General features: G+C 29.6%; 1 pseudogene; it reads right to left on the bottom strand.

Moving 5' to 3' along the window:
* The window catches only part of LOC117170086, a 50132-nt pseudogene that overhangs the window by 27441 nt on the left and 8637 nt on the right, over positions 1-14054 (bottom strand).

The raw sequence follows: 14054 nt of genomic DNA, 5'->3' as shown, positions 1-14054 counted from the left end.
GATCGAACATATGCAAACATGTAGAATGCGATCCTCCGACATTTTGTAGGGTAATCATAGATTGCTCTGTCAATAAGAAACATATCTTGTACATTTTTAAAACTGAACACTTTCGGGAAGGTTGGGATTTTTTGTTAAATTTAATTGCGATCATTAGGTGCTGAGGAAATATTTGTGGAAGGTGAGTGTAAGTGACTATTCTTACGGACGCACAATAACTTATTCATCCTTTCTTCTTTTGCGATTCTCCTTATCGAATATGCATAAATTTGGCCTTCAATCCTCCAACAGTTTCTGCAATAAGCATTTATTACTCTATCAAGACGACACATATGTTAAATATTTTTTGATTTAAATATTCTTTTGAAGCATTTAATTTTAAGTTGTATTTGATTTCGATCATCAGGAGCTGACGAAATATTTTTGGAAGACAGGTTTTAATTATGAATCTTAAGAACGTATAATATCCCTTTCGTCTTTTATTCTTTTGCTATCCCCTTTATTTAACATGCATAAATTCGGCTTACAGTCCTCCAAAATTTTCTTAAGAAATTATAGATTTTTCTTATCAAGAAGACACATATCTTCTACATTTTTAATATTAAACACTATTGCAAAGGTTTTGAGTTTTTGTTAGATTTGAGTGCGAGGATTAGGAGCTAATAAAACATTTGTGGAAGACTATTTTTACAGACGCACAATATCCCTTCCGTCCTTTCTTTTTTTTTGCGCTCGCCATTATCAAACGTGCATAAATATTTTATGCAGTCCTCTAACACTTTCAAAATCAAAAACACATTTTACTTGTCAACAAGACATATATCTTCGACATTTTTGTAATTAAGGACTATCTCGAAGGGTTTGATTTGAAGTGGGATTTCATTTTGACCATTATAAGCTGCGCAAATATTCGAAGAATTCCTATTCTCACGGATGCAAAATATGTCTTTCGTCTTTCCTTCGTTTGCGGTCCCCGTTATCGCACATGTAAAAATTTTCCCTGCAGTCCCAAAACAGTCTCGGGAGTAATCATAGATTAATTCTTTAATTTAAATACTGTTTTGAAGCTTTTCATTTTTAGTTAGGGCTCACCCAAAAGCTGCGTTCTCAATTTAAGAGGAGAAGGTGGTTCCCCTTTTTAGTGAATTCTTTTTTTCCTTGTTTTTAAGAAACTTTCCCGTTTTTTCTTTTTTGACCGCAACTTATTTCTACATTATTAGAAAGTCTATTATTATATTTTTGTTTAAGAATGATCTCCATTTGTTCAAAATCCTATCATTTAGTTAAAAATTTAATTATTTTGTTTGAAAATGCAACTTTTTTGTTGAAAAGTCATCTCCTTTGGTGAAAACTATAATTTGCTTAAAAGTTAAACTACTTTGTGAAAATGAATTTTTTGTCTTGTTTGGAAATTCATCTCTTTGTTTGAAAATTCAACTATTTGGTTAGAAATTATTTTTTCTTTTGGTTCATAATGAACTTTTATGTCTGAAAATGTAACTATTCAATTTTTTTATTGAAAATTTATATTTTTAAATGAAAATTGATCTTTTCCAGATTCTTTTTTGAAAAATCAACTATCCAACTAAATGTTTATTCATTTTGTTTAAGATCGGTTTAGAGTTTTTCCTTTAAAGTGAAAAGCTCAAATATATGAGAAAAATTCGTATTTGGGATAGAATATTAATCTTCTTTGATGAAAATTTAACTCGCTTCAATGCTAAACTACATTCTCAACAATTTTCTTTTGTTTTAAAGATTTATCTCTTCGTTTGAAAATTTAACTATTTTGTTGGAAATTTGTTTTTCTTTTAGATCAGAATTAATTTTCTGAACTAAAAATGTAACTATTTAATTTTCTATGGAAAATTGAAATTTTAAATTGAAATTTAAGCTTTTCCATTTAGTTTCTTCTAAAAAATTTGACTATTCGGCTGATAATTCATGTATTTTGAGGAATATATGTTTAAAATTTATCCTTTGTATGTTAAAAATTCAAATATGAATAAAAAATTCGTCTTTTTGCGTAGATTATTCATACTATGCGGTGAAAATTCAAGTCGCTTAAAAGTTGAAGTACATGGTTAAAAATTAATTTCTCTGATTTTAAGATTCATCTCTTTGTTTGAAAACTTAAGTATTTCATTGAAAAATTATTTTTCGTTCTCCTTTTTGGCTTGAAAATGGAACATTTTTTTAATAATATCAAACTATTTAGTTGAAAATTTTAGCCTTTGTCAGTTGAAAATTTAATCTTGTTTGGTGGAATTTGATCTCATTTAGCACAAAATTCATCTATTTGGTATAAAATTGTACTATTCGCTTAAATTTAATTTTGTAGTTGTAGATTCATTTTTTTTCAGTTGAAAATTAATTTCTTTGGCAAAATATTCACTTATGTTGTTCAAAATTCGTTTTTTGTTGTCGAAACTTAATTTTTTTTCTGTTAAAAATTCATCATTTTAGTTGAACATTCATTTCATTAATTGAAAATGTAACTATTTTATAGAAAATATATCTTTTACGTTGAATTTAACTCTTGTATATCTAAAATAAAGTATTGTTTGTTGAAAATATAAAATATTACACTTTTCGCTAAGAGTTTATTTATTTTTGGTTGAGGATTTACTTCTTTGGTTGAAACTTTAATTGTTTTGTTGGAAATCCCCTTTCTTTGGTTAAAAATAGTTTGTTTTTTTAATGAAGCCTAATCATTCAAATTTTTAATTAGAATTAAAAATTTCAATTATTTTATTTATAGATGAACCCTTATGAAATTATGTTTGACTTTTTTCATCGAAACGATGGGTTCTACAAAGGATGGACTATATTTTTGTTGCCGTTTAAAATTAGGCTAACTTCATTTTTAATGAAATTTATTAAACACCTAAAAGTGTTAAAATAAATAAAAATATTGATAAATGAAATATTGATACCTCCTGAAAACTTAACTAAATGAATTTAGCGGGAACGCAAAGATAGCCTATTCTTCGTAGAACCCATCGAAAAGTCTTTCAAATAAATTCAGAAACAAAACATTGCTTTTACATTCACATTATTAAGCTTCTAGGTTTAAGGTTGTTTTTAGACTTGAAAGTTCAATTTATAGCGGTAAGGAAAAATAAAAAATTGGTCAGCAAAAAATTAGGAATATTTTTGGGGAATTTTGAAATGACGATTTTGTAGCAGCAATGTTTTAAAGCCTTGATAGCTGCGTGGAATGTGTGTGCACATTTCTTGCACCTTGAAGCTGAAATTTGTAATATTGCTAATCAGTAAATGTTAAATTCATATTGATTGAATGCATAACCATTTTTCCAAATATCGTTCTCTCTCTATCTTTTCCTCTGTCTTTGTTTCTGTCTTTTTTCTGTCCCTGCCTCTTCCTCTGTTTCTGACTCAACCTCTGTCTCTGTCTCTGCCTTTATCCCTGCTTCTGTCTCTGTCTTCTCTGTCTCTGATTATGGCTACTGTTTTTCTGTTTCTGCCTCTGTCTTTGTCCCTGCATCTGTTTCTTTCTCTGCCTCTGTCTTCTCTTTCTCTGACTCTGTCTCCTCTGTCTCTGGGTATGACTACTCTGTCAATGAGTGTGTATCCTGTCTCCTCTGTCTCTGAGCCTGTCTCCTCTCTCTCTCTCTCTCTGAGTATGTCTCCTCTGCCTATGATTCTGTCCCTGCTTATGTCTCTACCTCGGTTTCTGCCTTTTTTTCTGTCTTTGCCTCTATCTCTGTCTCTGTCTCTGTTTCTCTCTCTCTCTCTCTGTCTCTACGGTATCTGGCTTCTCTGTCTCCTCTATCTTTGTCTCTGTTTCTGCCTTTTCCTCTATTTCTGCCTCAACTTATGTCTCTGTTTCTACCTCTGCCTTTGTACCCGAATCTGTTTCTATCTATGTCTTACCTGTTTTTGACCCAAGCTTCTCTGTCTCTGTTTCTGCCTCTCTCTTCGTTCCTGCCTCTATTTCTGTCTTTATCTCCTCTGTCTCGACTTTGTCTCCTCTGTTTTTGAATCTGTCTCCTCTGCCTTTGATTTAATGTCCTCTGTTTTGGACTCTGTCCCTCCTTATGTCTCTACCTCGGTTTCTGCCTCTGTCTCCTCGGTCTTTGGCTACTCTGTCTCCTCTGCATCTGTTTCCTCTATCTTTGTCTCTGCCCCTGCCTCTTCCTTTGTTTCTGCCTCAACCTCTGTCTCTGTTTCTGCCTTTGTCTTTGTCCCTTCTTCTGTCTATGACTCTGTCTCTGATTCTTTCTCCTCTGTCTCTAAGTCTGTTTCCTTAGTATGTGAGTCTGTCTTCTCTGTTTTTGACTCTATCTCCGTTTATGTTTCTGCCTTTTTCCAACCTCTGTCTCGGTCACTGCCTTTGTCTCTGCCTCTACTTCTTTGTCTGCCTCTATGTCTGTCTCTGCCCCTGCCACTGTTTCTGGTTCTCTCTCAGGCTCCTCTGTCTCCTCTGGCCCTGTCTCTTCTGTTTCTGTCTCCTCTATCTTTATCTCTGTGCCTGTCCCTGCCTCTGTTTTTGTCTTTCTCTCTTTTTTGCCTTTAGCTCAATTTATCTCTCTCTCTCTCTGTCTCTGCTTATGTCCTCGTCCCTGCCCCGCTCTCTCCTAGAGTGGATATCGTTGCAAATCTAGCCTTTCTATTCCATTCTGAAAAGCCTGAATAGCCATGAGGTATGTGCGTGCACACTTACAGCACGGAAGGAAAGTGTGCACTCTTGCGGAGTATGGAAGAAAAGCAAGAAAGGCACAAGAAAAAGAAAAAGAATAAAGAAAGTTGGAAAGAGGGTGATCTATGCGTTTAATTAACTATATAGACGCTCCTACCAACTCTTAGCCGTTCTTAGTCTTCTATGCTAGTTGAGGGGTGAGTGTGAGACAGTCCTCCGTTTCATGCGAGACAGAAAAAGAGACCTGTGGCCATCGCGAGCGAAATTAACCCCCGGAAAAACTTATAATGTGCCACCAAGGGGTGGAGGCATTCCATGAGCTCGCACACGAATGCCCTTAACCTTCGACCGCATTTCTCCTCAGACGGATAATTAATTCCCGAAATAATTAATTAGGAGAAAAAGCGAGAGTCTGAGTGCTTCTCCTAGATAGATATAGATAGATCTGGCAAATGGCGTCTCATGAGAACAAAGACTTTTCTTCTCTATAAAAGATTCTGGCATAAGTCAGGCGCTCCTTGGCGCCGTTTCGCATCTAGATTAATTTTTGGCGCTCCAGATCGGCGGAAAGATTATTTTAATAACTCGGCTCGAATAATACATCAGAATTTATGAAAATCGTGTTATCTATTAGGGGAGTAAATATGTTTTCTCTTTAAAAGTCTAACTTCGATTTTAATTTCTTGTTTAATGTTTGAGCTCACGCCCCTTTTGACACTATCTTGCACTTTTTTTTAGTGATAATGCTATTTTTTTAAAATGCCACGAAAGCCGCTAGGTTTCAATTTGCTTTTTTGAATATTTTCGAACATCACCAACATCGAATTTGAACAATAACAAATAAACCAATTTTCAAAGTTTTCTATGAAAATATAATTTTTAATATAATAATTTTAATAATTTTAATAATTTTTTAAATTATTAAAATAATTTTACACTCAGCAATTGGATTTAATCACATTTAAATATAAAAAAGATTAAATTGGAAACGTTTAAAATTACATAAGCTTCGACGTAAACAATTTTTATATAAATAAGTTACAAATATAGTGATACTTATATGGAAAAATTCACCTTTTATAAATATCAAAAACTGCTTTCAGAATAATTCAAATTATAAATACTTTTATGATTAATAACATTTTAAATATACAAAATCTACGCAAAATTATGGTAGAAAAGTGATCTTGCTTGGTTGCGAACTCACCCTTTTTGTTGGAAAATTAATTCGTTTCAGTTGGGGATTGAACTATTCTATTGGAAATTCATATTTTTTGTTTGAAAAATCAATTTGTTTGAGGATTCATCTATTTTTTTTTTTGCAACTCATCTTTTAGTAGAAAATTTATCATTTTTGGTAGAAAACCAATCTTTTTGAGTAGAAAATAAAGATTTTTTGTTAAAGCTTTAACTCATTAATCCAACCCCCCCCCCCCGTCTGAAATCTTTGCAAAATATTTTAAATATTAGGAAAATCATCGAAAATTTGTGAAATCTTTCCAAAATATTTGCGAAATATTTCGTAATATTTGTGAAATTATTGAAATCTTTGGGAAAACTTTGATAGACCATTGAGAAATTATTGAAACCTTTGTGGAATCTTTGCAAAAAACATTCAAATCTTTTGAATTCTGAGAAATCTCTGTGAAATCTTTATGACATCTTTGTGAAATCTTTATGAAATATTTGTTATATTTTAAGATATTTGATAATATTTGTGAACTTATTGAAATCTTTGTAACATCTTTGGCAAATGATTGAAATCTATGTGAAATGTTGAGAAAATCTTTGAAATCTTCGTAAAATCTTATAAATATCTCTGAAATCGTTGTGAAATCTTAAAAAAATTATTGAAGTCCTCATTAAATCTTTGAGAAATCATTGGGATATTTGTGAAATCATTGAACTCTTTGTCAAATTTTTGGGAAAATATTGAAGTCTGTGTGAAATCTTTGGGAATCATTTAAATCTTTGTGAAGTCTTTGGTAAATGATTGAAATTTGTGTGAAATCTCTGGGAAGTCATTGAAATCTTTGTGAAATCTTTTATAATCTATGTGAAATCTTTGTAAAATCTTTGTGAAATCTTTTACATCTGCCTGAAATCCTTGTGAAGTCTTTGACAAATTATCGAAATCTCTGTAAAATCTTTGGTAAATCATTTAAAGCTTTGTAAAATCTTTTAGAGCTATCTGAAATCTTGGTGAAAACTGTGATAAATCTTTGAAATCTTATCAATTTTTTTGAAATCTTTAAAAAGTTTTTAAATGTTTGTGAAACAAGTGAAACCTTTGTGAAGTCTTTGGGAAATTTTCGAAATTTTTGGGAAGTGTTTTTCAAACTTTTGGGAAATTATTAAAATCGTTGTGGAATCTTTGGAAAATCATTCAAATTATGTTATAATCTGAGAAATCTCTGTGAAATTTTTCTGATATCTTTGTGAAGTCTTTGGGAAATTATTGAAATCTTTGAGAAATCTTTGTGAAACGTTTGGGAAGTTATTGAAATCTTTTAAATCATTAGGAAATTTTTGTTAACCAATTAAAGTCTTTGTAGAATCTTTTTAAATCTATCCGAAATTTTTGCGCAATATTAGTAAAATCATTCAATGCTTCGGAAATCCTTGCGAAATCTTTGAAATCTTCTAGAATGTTTGGAAAATCATCGAAATCTTTGTAAAATCTTTTACAATATGAATTTTATAACTATACTTATTATTTATTATTTAACATTATAATTCAATGCCCCTTAGAGTGGATCAAAAAACGCATTTCGAAATATAGGGCAAGTCGCCCCCGGAAAAGTTTCCATTTCCGGAGACAGAAAATCCTTTTTTTCTCAAAATGGGTTAAAAATAAAAGTTATTAGTATGATTTTATTTCATAGACACTCCTCTTGAATCCCTCAAAAACTTGGCTCGTTAAGATCAAACCCTGAAATATAAGTTCAATTTTTCGAAAATCAAAAATTTCTTCATGTTAATTAAATTAGATTCTGAAGTGCCCAATCGCACGTGTTAATATTTGAAATTCGAAAAAAATACGAATTTTATTTTTCCGCAAATGGAAGCTTTATGGAGAGAGGGGGCTAGAACTTGCCCTCTAAAGTGAAAAAAAAGGTACGAAATGCATTTTTGGACGACCGTAGCCCCTGCCCTACCTAGAAAGAAAAGGCTCTGCCGCTTCTTGTCCCCCAAGTCTCGATCTTGTCTGCGAGCGCGAAAGAGAGAAAGCCCCTCGGAGAAAGAGAGGACTGAATTCACGAAAAACGATCTCTTTTAGCAACTTTGATCACATGCATGAGAATGTCGATCTGGGTGTGACCAGCAGAGTAATTATAATAATTACCGGAATTCGAGGGACGCAATTAGGGTCAGCGAAGCGGCAGAAACGTAGATGCACTCACAGTCTTCTCTCTCTCTCTTTCCCTCCCCCCCTCCCCCCCTCTCTCTCTCTCCCAGATTTTCCTTCAAATTACCCACAGAATTGACGTAATCCTATCTCTCTCTTTTCTTTTTTTAGAAATTAACGTGGGCCCCTAATTACCTGCGTTTCGTACTTTGGATTGCGTGTACGCGTCAGGTACTCGAGTCCACCTGTGCCTGTGTGTAGACGCATGTTCAGAAGTAAAATTAAAAAAAAAAGAAAAAACAAATCCGTGTGGCTGCTGGGCAGGAAGTGTCTCGTAATAAAAGAGTGACTTCCGTCGGTGAAACAATACGTCGGGATTACTGGGCTCTCTCCATTCACCGCGAGCCCCCGTTATTACCTATCCGTCGTTAATTTGCGTCAGAAATAATTTAGCGCTCAGTTCCTGTTCGACTTGTCACTATGCCTCTCCACCGTAAAGTTGACACTGTTTGACTTGTATTTTTGGCATGTGTCAGACTGTAAATTAGAAGGAGAGTAAATTGATTTATTTTTATTTGGATTTTTAATGCCATCTCATTAATTATGATAGGTTTCAGAAGTCAGTCCTACTGTTTTTTTTTCTGAAATAATTGGCTAATTCAAATACATTTTTATCTTGCTTTCAAATCTATTTTTAAATTTTTTGTTATCGGGCTCAGATTACATATCCGCCATCGTAAAAAATGCAAGTTTTACCATTTTTCAAGAGACTTACAAAATTTCGAAAGATTTTAAGAAATTTAAAATGTTTCAAAATATTTCAAGAAATTTCAAAGATTTTGAAAGAATTTTATAGGTTTTCAAAGCTATTACCCTATTTTTAAAAATTCCAAGGAATTTCATTGAATTTGAAAAACTTTCGACGAATTTGAACTATTTAAATGGGTTTTTAAATATAAGAACGAGTTTTTAACACATTCCAAACCATTTTAAGGAATTTTTAAAGATTTAAAAAATTCTAAGTAATTTAAAAACATTAAAGTAATTTTCAAGAGCTTTAAAATTTTTCCAGGAATTTAAAAAGATTTCTAAGGAATTTTTAATATAATTCCATAAATTAAGCGTATTTCAAAGGAATTAAAAGCTTTTCGGGTATTTTTAAAACTTCTAAGGAATTTTAATAACTTTGAAAATTTTCTAAAGGATTTTAAAAGCTAATCGACTATTTTTAAAAATTCCAAAAAATTTCAAAAGAATTCGAGAACTCTTTTAGGTACATAGTTGAAATGAATTTCATTAGAGTAGATTCGAACAGAATTTAACAAAAAAACAAATAACACAAACTTTCACGTAATTATGCTTAAATTGATATAGAATGTATTTTTCTAAAGCTTCTGAAAATTTTTTGAAATCTTAAAACTCTTCACAAATTTTTGGATGCACTATTTTTAAAAAATCCTACAAAATCCCTTAATTCTTATAAATACATTTTTTGAAATCTATTCGAATATTATAAAATCCCTTGAATTCATTCAAATGCTTTAAAATATTGTACATTCCCTTGGTATCTTCAAAAATACCCAAAAATATTTTGAATCCTTTCAAATCCCTTTAATTTATTTTGATGTATTGAAAACTTCTAAGAATCTTTTTAATGCCAGAAAATATTTAAAATCCTTTGAAATCCATTGAAACTCTTCTTTTTTTTTAATTCTAAATTAATTTTTATAACTTAAGATTGAACCACTTCGATTTAAAAATTTATCTTTTTTAGTTCAAAAATAAACTATTTGGTTTCAAATTTATGTATTTTCGAAATTTTTTCTTGTTTAGTGAAAAATTGTTCTTCCTAATTGAAAATACATCATCTTCCTTACAACATTTCGTTATTTGCTTAAAAATCTAATTATTTTGTTAAATTTCAACAACTTTGCTGATGAATCATTTTTGTCAGTTAAAATTTAGTATAATGAAAACTTTATCTTTTTGGCTTAATATATCAAAAATTTTGGGATTTCTGGGAATCTTTTGAAATACCAGTAAATATTTTGCTTCCTTTTAAATCCATTGAAACTCATTTCTTATTGAAAATTATTTTTTTAACTTAATATTCAATTACTCTTCTTTGATTTGAAAATTTATCTTTTTTAGTTACAAAAATTAACTATTTGTTTGCAAAATCCTATGCTTTGTTGAAAAATTTCCTTTTTTTGGTAAAAAATTAATTTTCCTAATTGAAAATTTATTACTTACATTCAAAACCCCGTTATTCAGTTAAAAATCTAAAAATTTTGTTAAATATTCAACAATTTTGCTAAAAAATTATCTTTCTTTTTTTGAAAAATAGTATAGTAAAAAGTTCGTCTTTTTGGCTTAATATTTCAACAACTTGGAAGAAAATTCGACTACTTAGTTGAAAATGAAATTATTTTATTGAAAATTCGTATTTGTTCGTTGGATTGAATTGTTTTTTTAATATTATATAAAAAACTGTTTAAAATAATTAAAAATAAATTTTTCACTGATAATTTAACGGTTTTACTTTTGGTTAAAGATGTATTTTTTATTTGAAAATTCAACTATTCCTTTGCAAATTTATGTACTTTTTTAAACATTTTCTTTCTTTGGTAAAAAATTAACCTTCTTCATTGAAGATTTATGATTATGTTTTGTAAGTATTTGGTTAAATATTCATTATCTTATTAGAAAATTCATTTCCTTAATTGAAAATTGAATAATTTTTTTAAAAAAATTATTACTGTCAAAAAGTAATTCTTTAAACTGATACTATAACTATTCCATTTTTTTTGTAAATTTATATTTTTTAGTAGAAAATTCAATAACAGATCGAATTACTGGTGGACTTTCCTCTAAGTTGTAATATCTGTGAATTGAATTTGTTTTTAATTTTATGCACATAAGCAAAAATTGATTTAAAACAAATAAGAACATCTCACCTGGAATGATTAAACTTAATATTTTATTCAAATAAAAAAGTTTCATACGAAATTAGTTATCGGCAATAATATTGGGTTAATTATTTAAAATATTAATTTAACGGTTCCAGGGATATTAATGATATTCATATTATTTATTAATGATAAATTTTCTATTTAAACCAGTTAATTAGGTGCTATTTAATCAAACATTTTTGTTATAAATTTCAGTCTATAGAACTCAGGCAGTGCTTCTATTATTCAAAATTTCTTAGGTGATTGAACTAGCCTTTGTATTCATCAATTTGTAATTTGCATACAATCTTAAAACAACATTCCACATTAGAAGAGTGTCCTAAAACGACAATTAATCAACGTCAGAAATATACACGTAAATCCTTCATCTTCTGCATATAATAATTAATCACCTTGAATTAAAAATCCAAATACCTTTCTCCGAGGACTCTAACCTCTAATTTACAGCTTGACAATGCCAAAACTATAACTCAGGGTAATCTCTAAACTTCATTTTCAAAATTCCTTCAGTTTTTCTTGATTTTTGTGCAACTAATTTTTCATTTTTCCTGAATTATATAAGTTTTTCATTAATTGGTATTATTTTGTCAAACAGGATAATTAATTAATTTCTGATGTTAGATATTGCCGACTACTGGTCAAATAATTTTCTGGAGGAACGAAAAAAAATCTGCCTTGCCTCGGATTTGAACCCAGAATGGCACTATTCACGAGTGGAGTGTTAACCCACGGTAGCGTAATTGGTTAACTTTCAACTCGTGAATAGTGTCTTTCAAGGCAAAATTCTGAGCTTGTGTCATTTTTAATAAAAAATCTTTTATGAATTTGAAAAAATTTGAAAAAATTTATTTAATTCCGTAAGTTCGAAATAAGTTTAGACAAATTCCAGGTGATTGCAAAAACTTAAAAAAATGTAGAATAAACTAATAAGGATTCAGTGTGAATTCCAAATAAATTCAAGTAAATTACAAAAAAGATTTGAATTTTTTTTTTAAGTTTAAAATTATTAGGATTATTTAAAATGTCTAAAATTATTAAAATCTATTGAAAATTCCTTGAAAGCTTTAAAAATATCCTTTAATATTTCACACTGAATTTCTTCCAAAATAGGTGAATTTTTAAGCCAAAAAGATAAATTTTTTACAATACAACCATTGAATCAACAAAGGCGACTTTTTTTTAATTCTTGAAATTTCAACAAAATAATAAAATTTTGAACCAAATAGTTAAATTTTGAACCAAACATATGAATTTCCAATCCAAAAGATTAATGTTCTAATACAAATAAAAAACGAATTTTCAATAATGTGTATGAATTTTCAACCTAAAAGTTGAATTTTTAACTGAAAAAGGTCTATTTTAAACCAAACAAGTGGATTTGTTAAATTCCCATTTATTAAAATTAATTTCAAATAAAAAAAAATAGGAACAATCTGAATGAATTTTCAACCTGAAGGATAAATTTTTCACTAAAAAAGATGAATTTTTAACGAAAAATATAATAGTTGATATTTCTACAAAAAAGGATATTTTAAAATAAGAAACATTTAATTCTACTAAAAAAATCAAAATTTTTGACAGCATATTTACATTTTCTTTCAAGGCAAAAAAATGAATTTTCAAAATTACAGCAATTTAACTGAAAAAGATTACTTTTTATCCAAACTGTTGAATTTTCTAGAAAATAATTACATCTTTATCTAAGTCTTAAACAAAAGCAAATTTAGTTTCAAACAAACGGGTACATTTCTAAAGTGTAGTTGAGATTTTTATCAACATGTATGAATTTTTAATAAACCAAAAAAAAAAAATTTAAAACCAGTTGAATTTATAACCAAAAAAGATGACTTTTGAAAAAAATGTTGAATTCTCAAGAGGATAATTACATTTTTTACCAACAATAATTAACTTTCAATCAAAAATAGTTGGATTTTCTTATTAGGTCTATTATTAGATCTAACATAAAACAATCTAATAATAAATAAACAAGAAATCTTGATCATTTATAGACTAAAGAATAATAGATTAAATAAACATTAAATTTTCATTTGATTAATTTAAAAATATTATGTTTAGAAATTTTATATTTTGCTTAAAAATAAACTTAATTTTCTGCTGCACACTTTTTGATTTTGGACTACACACTTTTAAATCCAGAGTATATCAATTATCTTGAATTATGCAAAATTCTAGACTGGAACATTTTTCGCAAAAAACCTTACATAATTTGTGAAAAAATCCCTTTCAAAGTCACAGTTTTCAGCGTAAACGGAGACATGAGTCGATCCACAATTATTTTGTTTATAATAGTTTTTTATGTCGATGGAATAACGTTTATTGATCTACTAGTATAAACCAAAATGTTCAGAGTCCTTGGGTGTAAAAAAAATTCTCTCTACCTCCGCTAGGATTTGAACCCAGGTCTATATCTTGGTCATGCCGGTCGGGTGCTCTAAGCCTTTTTGAGCAATGGATGAGAACGAGATTAATTATTATATTTTTCATAATAATCTTGAATTAAAATAAAAACTAAAGGTGTAAATATAAAGAAGTTAGAGGCAGCACAGGCCAAATGTAAGCGAGCTTGAATTAGTTGAATAAATTGAAAATTTTTTTAAGCTAAAAAAATTCATATATTCAGCGTGCCAATAGATAAATATTGGATAGAGGAAGAGAAAATAAATAAGTATGGAGGATATTGCTGGTAATAAAATGGAATTAAATTAGGAAGGATTTGCAAAATGGTAGAGTTACTTTGAAAAGCTTCTTGAAAACACTTGGGAGTTCCGGTCTCGAGTCTAGAGATTGTTGAGAGTGAAACTAGTAGAATCTTGATATCCTCTTCGGGATCTATAGATACGGCACTGGGAGGAGAGAAAAGAGGATATTCTTATGAATCGATGAAAGAATCGCGAGCATGCGCGCCAGAATCTTAATAACTCATACGATACCACCCCTTCTTCTCATATACCTTCCAACCACCCCCATATACATATATCTATATATGGTATGTATGTATATGTATATATATTCTCCAAGGCGAATAAAATCCCATACGAATGTCTTTATA

The sequence above is a fragment of the Belonocnema kinseyi genome, chromosome 3, assembly GCF_010883055.1.
Source record: "Belonocnema kinseyi isolate 2016_QV_RU_SX_M_011 chromosome 3, B_treatae_v1, whole genome shotgun sequence".
In the NCBI taxonomy this organism is placed as follows: Eukaryota; Metazoa; Arthropoda; class Insecta; order Hymenoptera; family Cynipidae; genus Belonocnema; species Belonocnema kinseyi.
The sequence above is the reverse complement of the archived record's forward strand: the minus strand, read 5'-3'. Positions and strand labels throughout refer to the sequence as shown.